At 51.4% G+C, this 19436-nt stretch overlaps 1 protein-coding gene across 1 annotated transcript in view; it reads left to right on the top strand.

Moving 5' to 3' along the window:
* Positions 1 to 224: 224 nt before the first annotated feature.
* Positions 225 to 19436, top strand: part of PTP4A3 (protein tyrosine phosphatase 4A3) — a 45901-nt gene continuing 26689 nt past the window's right edge. The window contains exon 1 of the mRNA XM_040586048.1: positions 225 to 324. The gene's annotated coding sequence lies outside the window, so the exon portion shown is untranslated. The remainder of the gene's footprint in view (positions 325 to 19436) is intronic.

Raw genomic sequence — 19436 nt, 5'->3', positions numbered from 1 at the left:
TCATTTTCCTCTTACTCCTCCTCTTCTTCCTCCTCCTCCTCGTCTTCTTCTTCCTCCTTCCGTGCCACACTCACCTCATCCCCCGCGCCTCACTGCGCCCCCTCACCTGGCCCCACCCAATCCCCTTGAGGACACGCCCCTTCGCCAACCCCGCCCACCGCACAGCCCCTCCCCTGCCGCCCCGCCCCACCCCTTCACCAGCCCAGCCATCTCCCCTCCGACCTCTCTATTGGCTCCCCCGGTGCCACGTGACGCCGGCGGCGAGCGGGGCTGGGCGGGCGGCGCGGCGCGGAGCGGGACGGCACGGCCGGAGCCGGCGAGCGGGTCAGTGCGCGGGACGGGCGCGGCGGCGCGGGGGGAGGCGGCGGCACGTGGGGTCGCCCGCGCAACGATATGGGCGGGAGGCGTCCGCGTGCTGCCCTCCGCCGAGCGGAGCGCGGGGCCGGCGCTGCACCGCGCGGGGGAGGCCGGGCGCGAGGCGATTCCCACCCCCCCTCCCTCCTCCCCCGGCCCGGGAGGCCGGGAACGGGGCGATCGTGGCGGGGGGCGGGTTGGGATCGCGGCGGGGGGAGGCCGCGACGTGGGGCGATCGCAGCGTGCGGGGGAGGCCCGCGCACGGCGCCGCACGCTGCTGGCCCGGTGGGGGTGGGCGGCGTGCGCGGCGCGGTGCGATGCGATACCCCCGGACGCGATGAGGGGCACCGTGTGTGGGGTGCCCGGTGCTACAGCCCCGGTAGCTGCACGGGGGGGTGGTGCGCGGGGTGACCTATGCAGTAAGTCCGGTAGCTGCATGGCGGGGGGCCGTGCGCGGGGTGCCCGGTGCAACAACTCCGGTAGCGGCGTGGGGGGGGCCGTGCACGGGGTGTCCAGTGCAGCAACCTCGGTAGTGCTATGGGGGGGCTGTGCGTGGGGTGCCCAGTGCTCCAGCCCCGGTAGTGGCATGGGGGGAGTCGTGCGTGTGGTGCCCGGTGCATCAACCCCGGTAGCTGCAGGGGTGGGGGCGGTGTGCAGCGTGCCCCGTGCAGTAACCCCGGTAGCGGTAAGGGGGGGTCCCTCTCAGCCTTGCACAGCGCACTAATGCTGGTAGCAGCAGTGGGGCTCGAGCAGGGCAGTGCACAGTGCAGCCATCCCTCTAGCAACAGAGGAGAGTTCTGCACCATGCAGTAGCTCCGGTGAGGAGGCCGTGGGCGATGCTGCAGTCACGCACGCACCCCGTCAGGGCAGTGTGCACACCACCGGGGCAGCTCCGAGCGGCGGAGCACCCTGACAGGCACACGGCTCGCTGCACTACACGCTGGGTGTGATGCAGAGGGCAAAGCAGCGGACATGAACACTTTGGGGCTGCAGGGAGCCTCACCACCTGCACGAGGCCGGGCGCAGGCCTCTGTGTTGCAGGGGCCCCCAGGGTTAAGCGTGTACTCTGTGCTGTCCAGTCTTGCCATCCCAGTGGACATTTCCCACCTCTGCAAGAAAACTGTCAAACGGACAGGGCTGTGGTCACTGCATCAGCAGTTGCAGTAGTGACAGCCTCTCCTGGACCATATTTGAGCATGTTTGTGTCGGGCTAACGAGACTTTCGCAGGCCTGGCTGTGGCTTGGGGGCTTTGGGAGGCTGGTGGGCCCCATTGCGCAAGCAGGTGGGTTGCATAGCAGGAGGACACCCCATGCAATGCCTTTCTCTGCCGTAGGTAAGGTGGATTTTGCATGCGACTGGAATTACTAATCCAAGCAATTAGCTGGAATCTGCAAGTTTGTGCTGCTGCCAATTTCCAGTTAATTCAGTTATGGCTTCATCTTTCTGCTCAAAGGAGCTGAAACATAAACGGGGCGACTAAGCGTCTGGAGCTGCTGGGTTGGGTTTACATGCATACTTCTTGCTAAAGGAGGATCAGCAAGAAAACAGACTTAATGAAGTTATGTATTTATTGATAGCAGTGGAAAATTATTAGCGTGGATAAATGGGGCTGGTGACTTTTTTGTATATTAAGTATCATCAATCTCCCTACTGTGTTCTGAGCTGGATTTAAATTCCACTTTTATAATAACGGCTAATTTTTTGGTTGTATCAGTGGTAATAGCATATGTTGAAAATGCTACAGGTGGATTTAAAGTTGATGGCTTTGTACACCCGCCAATAATCTGCACTGATAGTTGTATATATCCAGGAACTTATGTAGTGTGCTGTCACTGGGCTTTAGAGTTAACCATCCGGGTGCTAGCTGGTGGGAGCAGTTGCAGCACAGGCCCTGACATGGCTGCTTTTTGGGGATGTCAGATGCTGGTGGCAGCCACCAAATTTGACACATGAGCAAGTGAAGGAAGAGACTTTTAACCTTTGGTAAGTGCTCCAGCCTGAAGCGTGTTCCTTTGGGAAAGCGATACTTGGGCTAACTTCCATGAGGCTGAAAATAGCCATGTTACCGGAGCCCCACGAGCCTTCACCCCATTGGCTCTGCTGACAGAGAAGGCTGTAGAAGCAAAAAGCTTTCGTTATGGCTATTTTAGGTTTATTTTTATGTGTGTGTTGATAGCTCAAAAGTCACTTGCCGGCTTCCAGTCAAGGTGGTCCCCGATGAGAAGCATCCACTGGGATTGGCCTCTGAAGTGCATTTCTTTGATTTGACAGTAGAAGTGCCTTTAGAAACGTCAGTAAAATCCCGGCATTTAGGCAAGTTTCCAGCTTAATCATCCCCTGCAAGCGATGGAAATCAGTGGCTTGAAATCCAACAGCACTTGATATTAAAATAGCAAGCTGTAAACGTTGGCTCCTATCAATAACTTTAATTATGGTTTGGGTTTTGTCTTAAATAGGCACACGTTGCCATAGGGAAATAAAAGTTTAGCATCCAGACGTGCTCAGCAGGGTGGTAGCGTCTTTGGACATGGTGTAATGTGCTTTTATAGCATAAATTAAAATAAAACAGGGGTTTAGCAGCATAGCGTGCTGTTGCGTAAGAATATTGCAAACTTTTGGGCTGAGACTGCGTGGTTTCTGGGCATCGTGTGCCGTGGCACGTTGGTGGTTGGCATTCCCGGGTAGCTTCAGATGGAGAGAGCGAGTTTTACCGCTCCGGAGCTGAACCCCGCTGGGGTTTTTCAACCATAAAACAAAGTGCAGAGGAGGCTTTGTGCGTGCCACTGATAGCCAAACCGAAAGCAAAAATAACCACTCATGAAAGTTGTGGGGTTTTTTTTTGTCATTGACAGAAAAGGAAAGTGCCGGTCCAGGGGCGGGTGTGAAGTCCCATGTTCGCTACGCTCCAAACCCAGAAAATACTGATTGTGGCACGTGGCAGGGCTGTGCGTGGCTCCCCCATGCATTTTGCATCTTTTCTTTTTCTCCTCTGATTTTATCTAAAACTAAGGGAGGGAAGCAGCACCCATCAGTCACTTAAATGTTCATTTTTGTCAAGTTACGCCACTTTGTGAACACAAGACGTGACCAGATTCCTGTGGCAAGGAGCCCTTAAAATTTCAACGGCTCTACCTATAAATATAGTCACCGTGAAAGGCAATCCGGCTTTAAAAAAATAACAACCAAAACCCAAAAAAACCCCCACCAAACCCACGCTCTTTTTTTAGTCCCACTGTATCTGCCTGACTTTAGTGCAATGCAATGCATCTCCAGCCAGGTGGTGAAGGCGAGGCAAAGTGGAGCATTAAGTCTTTTAATTCCTTTTGCTAATTTATGAGAAGAATAGGTGCAAGCAGAGAAAAACAATTCATTTTCATTGTCCCGAGGATTTTAGCGAGTGGGATGGCGAGGCTGGCTCCATGCAGCCCCTACAGCTTTTGCAGAGGGACACTTGCTGATCGCTTGGTGGTGGGTCCTTGGGAGCTGCCACACCATGGGGCAGCCCAGGACACAGAAGGAAGGAGCTTGAAGCATCCCTTGGGTGTGAAGCAATGTCCCAGGTATCAATTAAAGCTTTTTTTTTTTTTTTTAATAATTAAATAAATAAAGAAAAAAGCCAGCTGCCACCTCACCCCAGAGGTGTCTGGGCTTACCCGGCTGCTCTCTGATGCAACCACGGCTGCCCGGGGAGCTTGGGGGCTGGTTTTGGGCATGCCCAGGGTTGCCCAGGAACAGGCTGGCCCCGGGAGCAGGCACAGCGTGTTCTCCTGGGCACTCCTCCACACCAGTGGGACCCCCCACCAGCCCCACATGACGCAGTGGGGCGATGGCCGCAGTGCACATCCTGGTGGAGAAGACACCGCCGCCTGCAGGGCTGCGATTTAGGTGGAAGAACCTAAAAGGGTGGGGGGGGGTGTCGTTTTGCAGCATAGCAATGCTTTTCGGCATGACCTGCGCTTGCATGGCAGAAATCCACCTTTGTGGCTGGAGTGGCACTGGCATGAAGCCCTCGGTCACTTTGCAGTGCAAAAACCTGCTGGGCTTTTTTGGATGAGGTACAAGCTGGAAAATGGGTGAGAGCAGGGCGGGAGATCTCGACGCGGCAAATTGCTGCGTGTGCAGTTCGGCGAAGTGCTGAGCCCGGGCTGCGCGGGAGCTGCAGACAGGCTCCTCACGTGACCGTCTGAATTTCAGATCATTGCTGGACCACTTTGCCAACAGCCTCTCGCAGCTCATCAGCTGCAATATCGTTTCTTTCCCCCCCCCCCCCCTTCCCCTTTTCTTCCCCACCCTGTCTGATTTCCGAGGGATGAATACAACACGGAGGGTGGCTGCAGCTGCACTGGGTCTGTATCCAAATGGTTTCCTGGAAGGCAAGTTTATTTTGTGTTTTTTTTAATCTTAAAAATATTTTTACTGCAAGTCTCTTGTATCTGGGCTGTTTGGATGTCAGGTTTAGTTTCCCATGACATCGAGTGATGGGGTGGGGGGGTGGGAAGGAGGGGCTGAATGCTTCTTTACGTGCAGATATCTCTGCAGTGCTATCGTAGCCGATCGATGGTAAGCGAGTTCCCTCTCATCTCTGTGATAGTTGTCGGAGATTTCCTCTTCAACGTCACTGCAGTTAATAAGATGTTTTAACTTGAGAGCTGGGGGGCGATATGGTGCATTATCGTGTTACAAGAAAGGGGGGGATGATGAGTTCCCGCACAGACTTGTGCTGGGGAAGATCTTATCAACGCAACCTTTCAGTCTGGGGAGAACAGCTGGGTTCGGAGTCAAACCATTGCCTTTCACCCTCAGTGAACCTGACCTGGCTGCATCTAATATTCTTATTTTGTTATGACAATGATTAATTTTCCTTCTAATACTGAGATAAGCAACTCAGTCCTCAGTATCTGCTGCAGTGCTGGAGGCAAGGGTGCACCCTTTGGGTTTTTTAAGCAGGCTGTACCTGCCTGGCTGGACTTTGGGGTTTTGTTTTGTTTTGGTTTTTTTTTTGTTCGCTGAAGCATTGCATGAGACCACTTGATGACTTTTTTGTGGTGATGTTGCAATGCCTACAGAGCCAGAGCCCTCTCCAGGAGGGTCATTGATCGTGTGTTTTGTGTCCCGTGCGTGTCACTGGTTGATTATTATAGAGTTAATAAAGTCTTGCTGTTGTACGTGGCTTGATCAGAAGTAGTGTCCCTCCCTGCCACGGTTTGTAAGGCTAGCTTGTTGAGAGCAAGCGAGTTGGTCAATAAATGCTTGGAGTGGCACCCTTGGGAGTTTTGCACCGAAATGGAAACGCCTGTGTCCTTCAGCCCCTCCCGCCTTGCCAAGTTGTTTTCTTCCCCCCCTTCCTTTTCCAACCTGCTACTCAAACCCTCTCCTTTCTGCTGTGTTTTTCCACAAGTGTCTTTCAAGCATGACAGCAGGGAAAAGAAAGCTGGTGTGGGGCCACAGGCACGGCAATGCAGAGGGCTGATGCCTATCAGCCCAACCCTTGCCTGTGGCTTTGGGGGCCCCCTTTGCTCTGGGTGACTTGGCGGCTGCCGGCTGGCTGCACTGTGCAGGTGGGTTCACATCTGGCAGCCGTTGGTGGGCTCTACCCACCACCAGACCCATCCCACCTGCCTGCACTTCTTCCAGGGCTGCAACCTCATCTCTAGGGTTTGAGTCGCATAGCCCAGCCAGGGTGACCAAGGTGTCCCTGTGTAGGAGTGGAGCAGAGAAGGGCTCCATAGCTCTCTTGGGGCAGTGGGGTGGGCAGAGCGGCACGGGGGTTTTGCAAGAGGAACAGCCACAGCTCTGGTGGTAGCATCTTCCAATCTTCATGCAGTGCCTGTTGCTTCCAGTCCTGCTGACGCTTAGCTGCAGACTTGCCATCGGTGATTTTGCTCAGTAACTTTTCTTTTCTTGTTTTTTAAGAACAAAACGCTTGTTAAAAAACAATGTGCCACCAGCACATTGGGATGTTGGCTTGGTTTTTTGGAGGCTGAGCCTCCCAGCTCTGCTTTTGCTCCAGGGAGGAAGCAACATGGTTGGGTCCAACTTTCAGCCCTCATTGCAACAGGGTCTTAAAAAAATAACCCTACCGCATCCCAGCTAAGCAAGCTCACACCCTCGTTGCTGGATGCTGGAGTTAATTTTTCTTGCTTTTGCTGTGCACAACAGCCCTCTATGCTGCTCCTGCAACCTGGGGTAAGGGGAGATTTGGGTGCAACTCCAGGCACTGCTGGCTCAGCACATGTTCCTGAGATGGGCGGCCACCCAGGGCCCCCTTCATGCAAACAGGGTCAGCAGCTGGGAAATTGCAGAGCAAAGTGCCTCCCTGGTAATTCCCAGCTGCCGTTAAAGCAGCTTTAAAATAAATTCTCTCAAAGAGCAATTCCAAGTATTTGAGGGTTTGAACTTTTCCAGAGAAGGGTTTGGGAGCTGCCGGCTACTGCGCTGCACCTTGGCACGCTGGTGAAAGGCGATGGGGGAATTGCCATGATTATCCCAACTTCTTGGGATACTTAAATGTATATATTGTGTTTATTTACTAGCTGCATGTGCAATACAACGGTCAGAAATGGAGTGCTGCTGGAAGCAAAGCTTGCATTAAACTGGGAAGATGGGTTGCTGAGCAGTGTCCTGGGCTGCAGGCAATGCCCAGGCTCAGTGACCCTCACCGTGGTGTCATACCTGGCCACCAGTATTTACCCAGGGGTGCAGCCCAGCCAGGCGCCCCTCGCCACACATTCCTTAGCCGGCTGTGCTTGGTAACATGGGCACAACAGAAAACAAACTTTGCAGTGAGCCTTGCTCTCCCAGAGCCCCTGAAGCTTGCTTAAAAAAAAAAAGAAAAAGAAAAAGAAATTGCTTTGGAGCAATGTGGTCTTTTTTTTTTTTTTTTTTCTCATGCTTATGAAAATTCTCATACCAAACCAGTAACCTCCGCTGCCCCGGTTCATTATTTTTTAAGGTGGCGTTAAGGGGCATTTAAGGGAAGTGTAGTCCCAGCCTCTGTGTCCCCTCCTCTCCTATACCGTCATTGGCAAATTATAGCTTTGTGCTTGGTTGTGTGGCAGGCAGAAAAACAGGAGGTTTGGTCAACAAACAGGAAAATTAGTTTCATCCCAACTTGCCCACCCCAAAAGGTTCTGGCTGTGTCCACGTGATGGTGCTCCCCAGGGTGATGGGGTGATGCATCCTGGGGGGTGCAACCAGCTGGTCACGGGGATGTCCCCCTGAGGCAGGGTACCCCGAGCTGAGGACAGCCAGGCTTTTCCTTGGGATGGTGCTGGGCTCCTGCCAAAATCCCCTCTCCAGGAGGCTGGTGATTAAGCCCATGATCGAGATCACCTCCTGCCCTTCTCAGTGCCCCAAACAATAGGGATGCTGATAGCAGGGCCACGTTGAGACAGGGAGCTTCCACCTCTGCCTGAACGTTCAAAAGGACTTGGGGATGAACTGAGCCAGTTAGGGATAAAACCACCCTAGAAACCCCATTGTAGCAGGGGTTTCCTCCTCACACACCCTTCATTGCCATGGCTCAGCCACTCGCAGCTCAAAACAATTCTGTTTGTGGGCTGCCCATTGCTCTGGTGGCTGCTTAATTTACTTTCTGTCATGTATGTAATTGTTCTAATATTTTTGTTCTGCGTGGATGTGGTGGAGCTGTCTCCTGAGGTTGGAGAAAACACATCTTGCCTCTTAAGGACAGGTAGGGAAGCATGCACATTGCACAGGGAGGTTTGCTGTGGATGGGATAGCAGTGGGTGCAGTCCCAGCCCAAAGTCACATCCCCTGGACCACACACTTAGTTCTCTTTCTTTTTCTTTTTCCCTCCAAAACTAATCCCTCCAAGCCCCTTAGGCTTTTTTTGTTGTTGTTGTTTCTCCTCTCTGAATTCCTTCTAATTTGCAGGCTCTCTGCCAGCATACAACGCACTATAAAAAGGGGACTTGTTCTTCAGTCTTCCCTCCAGTACACAGCATTTGCACAAATAGCAACACGCTTGACAAGTAGGTCTGATTCCCCCTGCTATTACTGAAATGCTTCTAAGGTGCTTGGGGAGTAGAGCCGCTGTCTTAAGACAAGCCAAGTTGAATTTCACAGAGAGCCCCGAGCCCAAATCCCAGCCAGTGTTTAAGCTCCTGTCAGCTGGAAAAACGGAGCTGTGCCTTTTTTTCTCCCCACGCAGCTTCCTGCTCTCTGAGAGCAAGCAGATGCGATTTGCATCCCTCTGTACGCCACCAGCTCAGGTACGGCTGCCAGGTGGGATGCAGGCTGTGGCAGAAGACCCGTGTCCCGCTGAAGCCTGCCCCAGGGCCACCACCAATTTTTGCCTGGTCTGGAGGCTGGTGTCCCCCCTCCCCATCATGGTTACAGGCAGCCATGACACAATCCCCCTGTCGGCTTCCTTCTTAAAACTAATGAGCTATTTGACCCCAGCAGGTCCTCCGGGAAAGCCACTGCCGGAGCCTTGCTGCTCACATGGATACAAACTGCTCTCATTTCCAGCTTTATTTTGTTTGTGGATGACTTGTACCCATTTGGCCTTGTTCTTCTTGTACCCAAACTGGCTTTTAGCTCAGATGGCTCTTTTCCCTGCTCTGGTATTTATCCTCCAGCGGGCTGTGCCAAGTGCTGTGGGTCTGCCAACCTAAATAACCCCAGTGCTGCTAGTTGAGAATGGATGGAGGAGGGGGTGTAAGGGCATCTAGGCTTCCCCATCCCTGCGGTGCAGACAGCCCCAGTGACTCACATCTGCAGCTTATCCTCCCATTGACTGGGGAAAATCCACCATGCTGCTTCTCGACACGCTCACCAGTTATGGCCCCAACTTACAGAAGGACACCCTAACCATCCTCTCACTGTCAAAAGCTCTCGGATTCAAAGCTATCATTTAATATCGTTAGTGCACTCCTCTTTTGCAATGCAAAAGCCATTTTGGTGGAGGATGGGGATTTTTTTCCTAATGCAGCCTTCAATAACATCTTGCCCCCTCCTTTGGGTTGGCAACCTCAGGTAGCAGCATGACAGCTCGTGCTCCTAACCATGCTAATCTTGTGCAAATCCCAGCGCTGGGCTTCTGAAGAAGAGGTTTCCTGTGTACGACTGTGCCTGGCGTTTTGCTCAAAGGCTGAAGTGGATTTACACCACTTAAGTTCATCAGAGCGAAATATGCCTGCTGAGCCTTACCACCGGTCCCCTTTCAGGTGTGTTGGACCGTCCAGGATGCAGTAGGTTTTGATTAAAACCCTACCAAAGGGGCTTGAAGCTTTGTGCACAAGACCTTGCAAAGCTCTGCGCTCAGCGTGATGGCTGGGAGCCTGCTCGGATAAAGGAAGAGCTGTGAGATGTTTGTTCCGAGCCCAGGGGTGGTAATTTCTCACCTTGGGGTCTCGTGTCCCCCACCTGAACTTTTCACTGCCACATCTTTGCCGTAGGTTTTCTTTGCACATTGATGCCTTTTTGCACTTTCTTTGGAGGCTCTGCTTATTCCTGGTGATGCCAAGATGCTGTTTTGCCTATTCTGATTTGGACCCCTGCCCTCTCCTTGGCACGTGGAACTCAGCTGGTACTTTTGATGGAAAGAAAGATGTTCCATCATTCAGCACCTCCTTACTACTTCCAAGTTTTCCTTTAGTTAAGAACCTATTTTTGTTAATTTTTTTTCATCCTGCCTAATCTAAACTGCATTAGCTTGTATCCATTTGAGGCAGGATTTTATATTCCCCTGCAGTGCCCTTCCATCGTGCCGCACCCTCATTAAATCATACATAAATTGGCATCATCAAGGAGGAGCTGGGCTTTGCAGTTATTAGCAGAATTATCCTCATCTCTCATGATTTCCAGTGAAGCTGGTGTAACACAATTCCCCCTAACGCTTGTCTCCACCACTGGGGAGAGTGATGTTAATGCGACACTGAGGATCAGCGGCAGATACCGGGAAGAAACCAGCAGACCCCATCACATCTTTCCACATTAAGTGATTCTTGACCCTGAACTCCTCTTCTCCAGGCCGTGGTTCTTTAGTACATCATGTCAGCCATTAACTTTCCACCCCAAGTCTTTTAGAGCAGCCCGTGGGCTCCTTTGCAGCTGCAGCTTCAGCACCGGAGTGCATCTCATCGTGCACTCATCGGTGGTATTGCTGGTTTTGCTTTTTGCTTTGTGTTTTCTCACCATCTAAATCGGCATCTATGGCGTCTAGCACTCATGATGGGTGCAGCTGATTTCTCCATGCAGTAGTTGATCATCCTCATTCCTCTCTTCCCATTTATTTGATTTCTTGCTGTATTAAAGCCAGGAGTGGTCAGTGTGTGTTTTGCAACCTTCTCCTGTTACTCATTTCTTAGAAACGAAGGGGAAGGAACCACAAGCAATAAAGAGCCCGAGGTTTGAGGACTGGCTGTTTATTTGTGGAAGTTAGAAAGGCTGACTGTTGAGGACAAGAGGAAATCCTCAGTGCAAATGTACCTCAATTAAATTCAGGCTTCTGTTAAGTCAAAACCGGGGGAGTGTAGCCATAGCAGCTGGAAAGGGGGGGATTTCCTCCTGCTGCAGTTTTAAATAGAGGTGTTACCACTGCCATTACTGCAAATAACACCTTAGCTTTTGCACCTCATTTTTGCATCCCCCAGGCTGGCTTTCATGTACTGTGCCTGGCTGGCACTGAGGGAGCAGTGGTGCCCATCTTGGTGGCATTATGGCACCCCTTACAGTGTGATTGCATGTGGCTGGTGGCAAGGAGGTGGCTGTGAACCAGCCCCAGCAGTGCAAATGCTGGCGAGGAGGCTGAGACTGGCCATTAACTGCTGGGAAGAGGGGATGAGGAGCAGAAGAGTAGCTCGCATGCCAAAGCCAAAGCTGCTCTGAAGTCCAAATAGTACAAAAATAGGTGTCTGGACCATTCAAGAGGGTTTGAGGACTGTTTCAGATCTTCTCCCTCGGAAGCAGCAATTACCAGATGAAAGGGAATGTCTTCGACTAGGCTTCTTGGAGCATCTGTTTTGAATTTTGCACATTCATTTAGGGAACTGAGGAAGGCTGCTTGCTGAGTTGATGGCTGGGCAAGGCGGAGGGTGTCCTTCAGGGGATATGGCTTGTGGCTTACGAAACACATTTTGACACCAGGAGTGATTTCCACATCTCTCCTCCTTTTCAGACTGCGTTGTCAATAACTTTCCAAATCGCTAATGCTGGGCACGAGCTGGATTTCTGCTCACAGGAGGGTGCAGGGCTATCTCTGCACGAAGTGGAGAGCAGGGGGATGCGCAAGTGGTTTTCTTTTTCCGTTTTTCCCTTCCTTGCTACAGAGGAGGCATTGGCATGTAATTACCGCCAGCTTTAATCCAGCTAGACCAACTGTCTTTCTGGCAAATGCAAATACAATAGGAGCCAAAGGTTATTGCACGCCTTAAATAAAACCATTACAGCCCTGGGGCCTCACCCAAGCTCAGTCCACAAAGCATCCAGGACCGGCTCGGTTCAGTTTTCCTAAGCCTGGAAGACTTGGTTTGATGGCAATGACCCATAACTTTATTTTTTTTTCTTAGTTCCCCCTGCGAAGCCACCTGCGTGCTTGCAGCCACCGTGGCACCTGCCAGGAGCAGCACATCTGGCCAGCATTAGTAAGCCTGCTGCAGGATGCGCTTGGTTCAGGGTTTTCTTGCTAAAATTACTAGCGGTTCCAATTGAAACTAAAGGCAGGCGAAGGCTTGTCACGCGGATGCACACCGCTGGCAGGCATGCACAGCTCAGCCCAGCACGTGGCTGTGACCAGCATCCTCGCGAACCGCTGCCAGATGCAGATCCAATGTCCTGCCCATCGCTGGGATGGACGAATGTCAGGCACCACGCAAGGTCCTGCTTGGCCTGGAGGAGCCACCCAGGAGCTAGTGCATCCCACCGGGTTTTTCTTCCAGCTACTGCTGTGAACTGGGATTTACTCCGAAACCCGGAGGATTTAACTTTCTATCCCTAAGCATATACAGCCCAAAGTGATGCAAATGTATGACCTCACCCAAATCTCAAGAAGAGGTAAATATTGCATCACGCTGAGCTATTTTTATCCTTTGCCCCAGTCTGAGAGCCTCTGCCCAAGTCCATCCTGCTGCAGGGACAAGCCAGGCCAGGGAGGAGGTATATGGTGGGAAAGGCTTTCTCCTTGCCACCCAGTTTAATTGTTGGTGTCTCGGTGTTTGCAATGTGATGGATGCTGGTTCTGCCCCTGTGCAAGGCTGCTGTGGCCATTGACATCCCCACAGAGCTGCCAGTGGGGAGGGATTGGGTTTCACAACCCGTCTTTCCAGGCTCCCACAAGATTACTGGAGGGAGAGGAATGTGCTGGAGAAAATGTCCCAAGTGCTGTTAAAAGGCACAGCTTTCTCTGCTCCTTTTCTGGGACAGTCATTCCTTCATCACACCAGGCACCCTCCTCCAGCTGGCAGCACCCCCCCACCGCTGGAAACCAGCCCTGTGTCACCTCCCCCTGCCACCCTGTGATGCCTTTGCTCTCCTGGCCTCCCCTTCATGTGCAAATAATTGCAATCATGATAAGCATGTTCTTTTATGAAGAAATTCTTTGCTTTTCCCTCACAGTGCTCCTGAGACAGAGCTCAGTCACTTTATATCTGGATAATAAATCTCCAGGACACACCCTCCATGCAAGGCAGCAATGCCTCTTAAATAATGGACCTGCCAGATGCTTGTTCTGTCTGAGTGAAGAGCACGCCAGCCAGTTGCAGCATCTGTAAATCATTTGCCAGGAGAGCCCAGGCAGCGCGGCAGTCTTGGTTGAATCCCTTTTGGCTAACCCTTTCGAATCACAGTGAAGGTTTCTGGGCTACCTGGAGTGGAAACTGTGCTGTGGCAGCCGGCAGTCCTAGGGTGGAAGGTGCATCCCACGTGTCTCAGGAGGAAGGTGGAGAAATCATCCTCCTTGGTCCTTCTGTTTCTGAAAGGCGTGAAATCCTTGCCAGGCAAAGGCAAAGGTTGTCCATTTTCTTGACCCTGCTCTTTGCCTCTGCTGTTGCTTCAAAATGCTGGAAGCATCAGATGACAAGATCTGGTCCTAGGCAGTGGAGGGCACTGGGGAAACTTGAACTGGTTTGGTGTTGGGTCATCTCCTCCTGGGTGATGGGACTTGGAAAAGGCTGAAAGTGGGGATGGCTTTCTCTGATGTGCCTTTTCTTTTGGGTCTTCTTTCGGAGCTTCACAACTGCAGTCCACACGTTTTGCCTCCAGTGAGAAAAACACCTGCAAATTCTCCACAGAAGATCTTATTGCATCTGGGTGTGATGGCTGGATCATTGCACTTGCCCTGGTTTTTCTCCCAGGCTAATTACAGGCCTCTTGGACTCTCTTGGGCAGCTTTGGCAGGTGCTCAACTTGTCTAGCTCCAGTGCCGGGGAGCCCCGACCACAACCATAAAGTCTTTCCCCAGCTATTAGGAAGTGGTTGTGCCCCTTGGGCATCTTCTCATTGCCAGAAGCTGGTAAGTGGACAGGTCCTACACAAATAAACTTCTGAAGGGCCGGGAGTCAAAATATCCCTGGGCTTATTTGGTGGAAGAAGGTTAACCAGTGTGAAGTCTATGAATTGCTGCTGACCCACTGTTGTTGACAAAATAACAGTGTTATTAATTGGAGTCACAGGCAGACTACCTGGGGACATTTAGAAGGAGCTGGGCCATCACAAGGGCCAAGATCTCCCTGGGAGAAGATCTGTCTGGGCTCTTTGGAGATGCACGTAGGGTCTTGGCCATGCTCTGGTTTGGGTTCTGTTGTTGAGGATGAGGTGTGTAAGGGTCTCAGTCTCCCACAGTGGCCACGGGAGTGTGGGGACTTGCTGACAGGGGAGCTGTGGCAGAGAGGCACAGGAGGAGCCCAGGCACCAGGTGACTCCTTTAGAGTGAGCTGAAGTGGTCTCTGTTGATCAGGTTGAAGATGTCCCTTCTCATTGCATGGAGATTGGACAAGATGACCTTTAAAGTTCCCTTCCAACCCAAACCATTCTATGCTTTTTATGATGACTATAAAGAGACTCCTGGGTCCCCAAATTCAGGTTTCTGCCCTCAAGCTGAATCCTACCCATGGCATCATTGCATGAGCAGGAGCAACAGTTTCATCGTGAAGGTGATGTTCAGGAGTGTGACCTGCGCTGCTCTCATTGACGTGGGAGGCGCTCACTGTCACCTGCCATTCCCCCAGCCCGGCAGCGCTTGTGTCAGGGCAGTGGTCGGTACGTGGCCTTGGGTGCCATCGCAGCATTTCAACTAGAGCAGAACTGCCATCATGGCAGCTGAGCCCAGCAAGCTCCAAAGCTGTCTGCTCCTATCATGGCTGGCAAGTTTGTTCACAGCTTCTCACGGCAGTGCGTGATGAACAGCTTGCTTCCCTCGGCCTGGAAGCGAGCAGAAAACCCGTGCTGGCGCTGGCCCAAGACAGAAGCTATGGGAATCCTCCTCGACAGCGTGACAGCAAATGCTTGTCTAGCATGGGGCCGGTGCTGGGAGGCTCTCGCCCAACGAGCCCTCAGTGAAGCCTGTCCCATTGCAGGAAGAGCTTGCCTTGGGCTGTGAGGTTTCCTGCACCTGCGTGACTAAGCACGATGGAAAGCACCTTTGGTGTGTGCCAGGGTGGTAGAAATTCAGCTGCCAGCAAAGAAACGTGCCAGTGCGTGTCCCACCATGCTTTGAGGAGGTGGGTGGCACCTAGTGGAGGCGGGCAAAGGGGCTGTGCCCTCTCCTTAGTTTCCTTAAAAAGCTTGCAGTCACCTCCAAGGTAAGGTCAGCCACATTTAGGTGGAGCATCATACAGGTGAAAGGTGCTCCTCAAGGGCTAACAAGTCCCTATAGCCCCACAGCTGAAGCCCCCTTTGCTAGGATGCTCAGCCTTGCCTAATTCAAGTTCTGCTGTGCAATGGAGGAGCCAATGGGAGCAAGATCCATATGCCTGCTCCGCTTGCGCAGCCTCTCAGCATGGTTTTGCCTGGGGTCAAGTGGCCGCAGGGGTGGAGCAGTCCATCAGGCAGGAGTTTGGAGCAGCTTGACCGTTCTCTGCAGAGCAACCATGGCAAGCGGCCCATGTTTCACAAGTGGGGTTTTCCCATCAGGCTCTCCAGCTGCTATAAATATCAGGAAACGTTTTGTCATTTTCTGCTCCGGAGAAGGTCACGAGCTGGATTCTGTGGTCTTCAGAGCTTTAATGAGGTTGGCGATTTATGCGGTATACCCAGAAATCCCCCAGAGCAGCCTGCCTGGGGCCATTTGGCTCTTTGGATGGAGAAGTCTTGAATGCCAGCCTTTGACAAAGTTACCTTAGCCACTCTTTATGAGAGGTCACGTCCTGCTATATTTTCACGTGCTCTTCATCTCCAAGGCCAGATGTTAACTCTTGGATTGCTGCAGAACCCACTCATGAGAGGTTTGAACCATCCTCTGTCTGTGGTAGGAAAAGCTTCTACCGTGGATCCCAGGACAGACACAGGGGCAGCAGCCACTGGTCTCATGAACTTGCTGGGAGCTCATCATGCAGCTTTCCTGACTCATCAGTACTTGTTATTCTGCTTGTGGTGTGGAAATGCCTAAAATTTTCTTTTTACCTTCTCCGTCAAGGAAGCTGGTCCTTCCAGAATCTCCCTTGGGGCTGTTTGACTCCCGAGTGGTTGGTCTCTGATGGCCAGACCATTGCATTTACCAGTATGTTCCTGCCGCAGGGGAACAGAGTCCTCAACAAATGGCAGAAGACTTTAAGCAGCCCTCAGCGCAAACTGATTTTCTAGCTTTTATTCAAATTAGAGTATTCACCTTGCAGTATCCCCTCAAACCAATACTCAGTTAAACTTGTGAAACTACCCATGCAGTGCTCTGCCATCTCCATTATTGGGATGTGCCCAACAAATCAAGCAGGAAGATCCAGCCACAGGAGTTTGCTCAAACATCTTGACAGCTTTCCTGGGTCATGGAGAGCCACAAACGTCAGGTCCATGCCACCTGTCACCCCAGCAGCCGCACAGGGAGGAGGCAGAGCCTCTGGCTGCTGCCTCTCCTGTTTTTCCCAGCAGATACAGGAATGCTTTGATGTCTGCTCCCCTGGCCCCAAGTGCCCAGCACCGGGATTAACCACCAGTCAGACCCTTCCACCACTTCCAAATAAATCTCCTAAACTCAGACATGCCCCACTCAGAGAAGTCCCAGCATTCCCATCTTGCAGAGTAAGAGTTAAAAATAGATTCTCCCCTTGCACCTGCCCCTCTGAAGCCAGGACTGTACTTTAATTTTTACAGCCCATATTTCCTGGTGGTTGGCTCCTCTCCTGGGGAATAGAGAACAGGGACAAATAGAAAAATTATCCATCTTAATGGTGCAGAAAGGTAGGCGACATAGAAAGCGCTCACACTATGCCTGAGTTGGAGGAAACCGTGCTTGCCCTAACTTCTCCCTCCTACAACCGCCTGCTTAGAAACCAAGGCAGAAATGCAGCTTCAGGGATGGTCCTTAGGAAAAATACTGGATTTTTCTCCTTTTTGCATTTTTCTAGACGACCCTTCAAAGGGACAGGAGGGCTGCAAAATTTGAATATAGAATTGCGTGTTTGTGAGAGTGTTATATCTGTCTCTGAGGGCTTTTTGGAGTTCAGGTTAGCATCCCCTATGCAGATCTCTGAAGTGGCAAAGGAAGACTGGCTCAGCCCCTATTAAATGGTTTCAGTGAGGCTGAATTACTTTTGCAAAAGCCTGTGTGTTTACATTTCATAAGCTTATTTTAAAACACGTGTATACAAGAGCAGGCTTATTTATAAGGCAGAATAGCCTGCTGTGTCCTTACCTGACTTAAGTGTTCAAGGAAGCAGCTTTTTTTTTTTTTACTTTTTACAAGCACAGTTTAAAATAAAATACTGGTTTGCTGTGCACCAGTGAATCTGCCCAAGAGGAGGTCAGGGCAAGGTCTTGTTTTCTGACTGTAAAAAGCTGTTTTGCTTGTTTACAGAGCTTCCTCTTGCCAGCTGTCATTTTAGGTTAATCTGTTAATGACAGCTATAGGTAAAAAAAACCTCATTTCTATCCCCCAGAGTCCTGGCAAGTTTGCGTTGCCAAAATCCCAAACTAGCCAGGTTTCCCAGCAAACAGCATTTGGGAACTTTCCATCAGTAAAGCAGGATTTGCTGGGTGACCCATTCCATCCAGGTTCTTGGCAAGGTTTCTGGCTTCAAGTCCCCCAGGGAAATACATGAGAAAGCCTTTTGGGAGGGATCTTGGCATTTTCTGTTTCCCCTGAAGGAAGGATTTCGTTCTTTATTCTTGGTTTTAAGCGTATGGACTGGTAACACACCAGCCTGGCGGCAGGAAGGTGAGGAGCAACTTATGGTGGTGCTGAAAGTCTGCAGGTTGATGCTGAAGTATGATGAGCTGTTACATATGGACCTTAATGGCAGGATGGGGAGGGTTAGGAGAGCCCCAAGGAGCCATTGATTTTCATGAAAGTGAAGTTTTGACTGTACGACATACAATTCATCTTGCACAAGGGACAAAAAACCCGTACGTGTTTTTATGCCTGTGCTCAGAGATGTTTTTCTGCTTCTTGCAAGATTCCACAAAGCACGTGGGCCTGGTGGGTATGAACATGAAGACCTAGGAGGTAGGGAGGTGAGAAGATGCCATTTATAGTCAGGAAAGAGCTGAAGCAGACCTGGTGTGAGGGATAATTTTCCATCCAGTGAAGCCGTAAACCAAAGCCTTGACCACTGGTGGTTATTTAAAGACTCCTGCAGCACTTCCTGCGTTGGGAAGGTACTTGGCCTATGTTCAGGCTGGGCGACTGCACTTGCAAAGCCAAATAAACAGCAGCCACTTGAACTTTCCACCTTGCGGGCTCGGCCAGATGCCTCGTCCCCAGGCTGTGGCGAGGCACCACACCTCAGACAGGCTTTGCAGACAAGCCTCTTTGGGGGATTTGGGGTGATGACGACGTTTTAGGGTTGAGGGCTGCTTTTCCTGTTGCATGAAGGGCCCCAAGGGAAGAGTTTGGGGCTGCTTGGAGCTGAAAAGAGGGTGTCTGGGAGTGGAGATCTGTGTCTCCAGAATGGGCTGGGATGCCCTGTTCATGGGTCCGTGTCCTTTGCTGACCTTGGGCAGAGCAAAGAGAAAGGAAATTATATCCTTTAAAGCTAGATATGTACTTTAGATGCTAAATTTCCTGAGAGGACCATAATCAAAGTACCCAGGACCAGGGGCCTCATCTGTCCATCGAGACATGTCGGGGATGCATGAGTGTGGTGACCATTGCGTCTGCAGGATGTCCACGAAGGTGCCAAGGCATGGTGGTGCTTCATCAGTTGGGGAGGTTGGAGGTAATCACTTCCAACCTCAGTCCTGTGACAGTCAATATGAAATGTCAGGCTCTTGTCTGTATGTATTTTGCTGCTTTTATTGAGTTGTATTTAACACAGTGCATGTCTCTCTCCACTTCTGACCCTTCCCTGGTGACCCAAGATGTTTCAGCAACTCACATGAACCCTGCAATGGATGCTCCTTCCTCACATCCAGCAACAGCCCCTCAGCCTGGGAACTTTTGCAAGACTTGGCAGCGGGGCTGTTGCAGGAGTATTTCACACAGGACCCAAAAATATTGCTGTCGGTGCAGCGTCGGTCGGCCTGAACGCAGGGTCAGGTCCCTAAGAAATCAGACTGTTGACGAACAAGCTTGAGCATATTCAAACGTTTCGTCTGATTTTCTTGGACTGCAAAGTTTCCAAGGGAGCCAAAAAGCTAGCTGCTCTTCTTGTTGATTTTGCTGACCAGAAATACAGCCATGTTCAGTGAAATAAGGAAGCTGAAATTCTTGTATTGCTGTAGCAGAGAGGGGAAAAGCTCAATTTGGAAAAGCTCAAATGTCTGCTTTAGTGATCAAAGTCCAAGGTGGTGTGCCCCAGCTCTGCTGCCTGCTCTCTGCCTGCACTCAGCATTGAGGATGATCACTCAGGCATGGGGCAGCCTACAATATCTAGCCCCAAGACCAAGATCCTTGCTTGTCATCCCTCTGGATTTCTAGCAAAGAAGCAAATCCAGGGGCATTTCCCTTAGTCAGGGTCAACAAGATGGA

Source organism: Falco naumanni, chromosome 3, assembly GCF_017639655.2.
Source record: "Falco naumanni isolate bFalNau1 chromosome 3, bFalNau1.pat, whole genome shotgun sequence".
Taxonomy (NCBI): Eukaryota; Metazoa; Chordata; class Aves; order Falconiformes; family Falconidae; genus Falco; species Falco naumanni.
The sequence above is the reverse complement of the archived record's forward strand: the minus strand, read 5'-3'. Positions and strand labels throughout refer to the sequence as shown.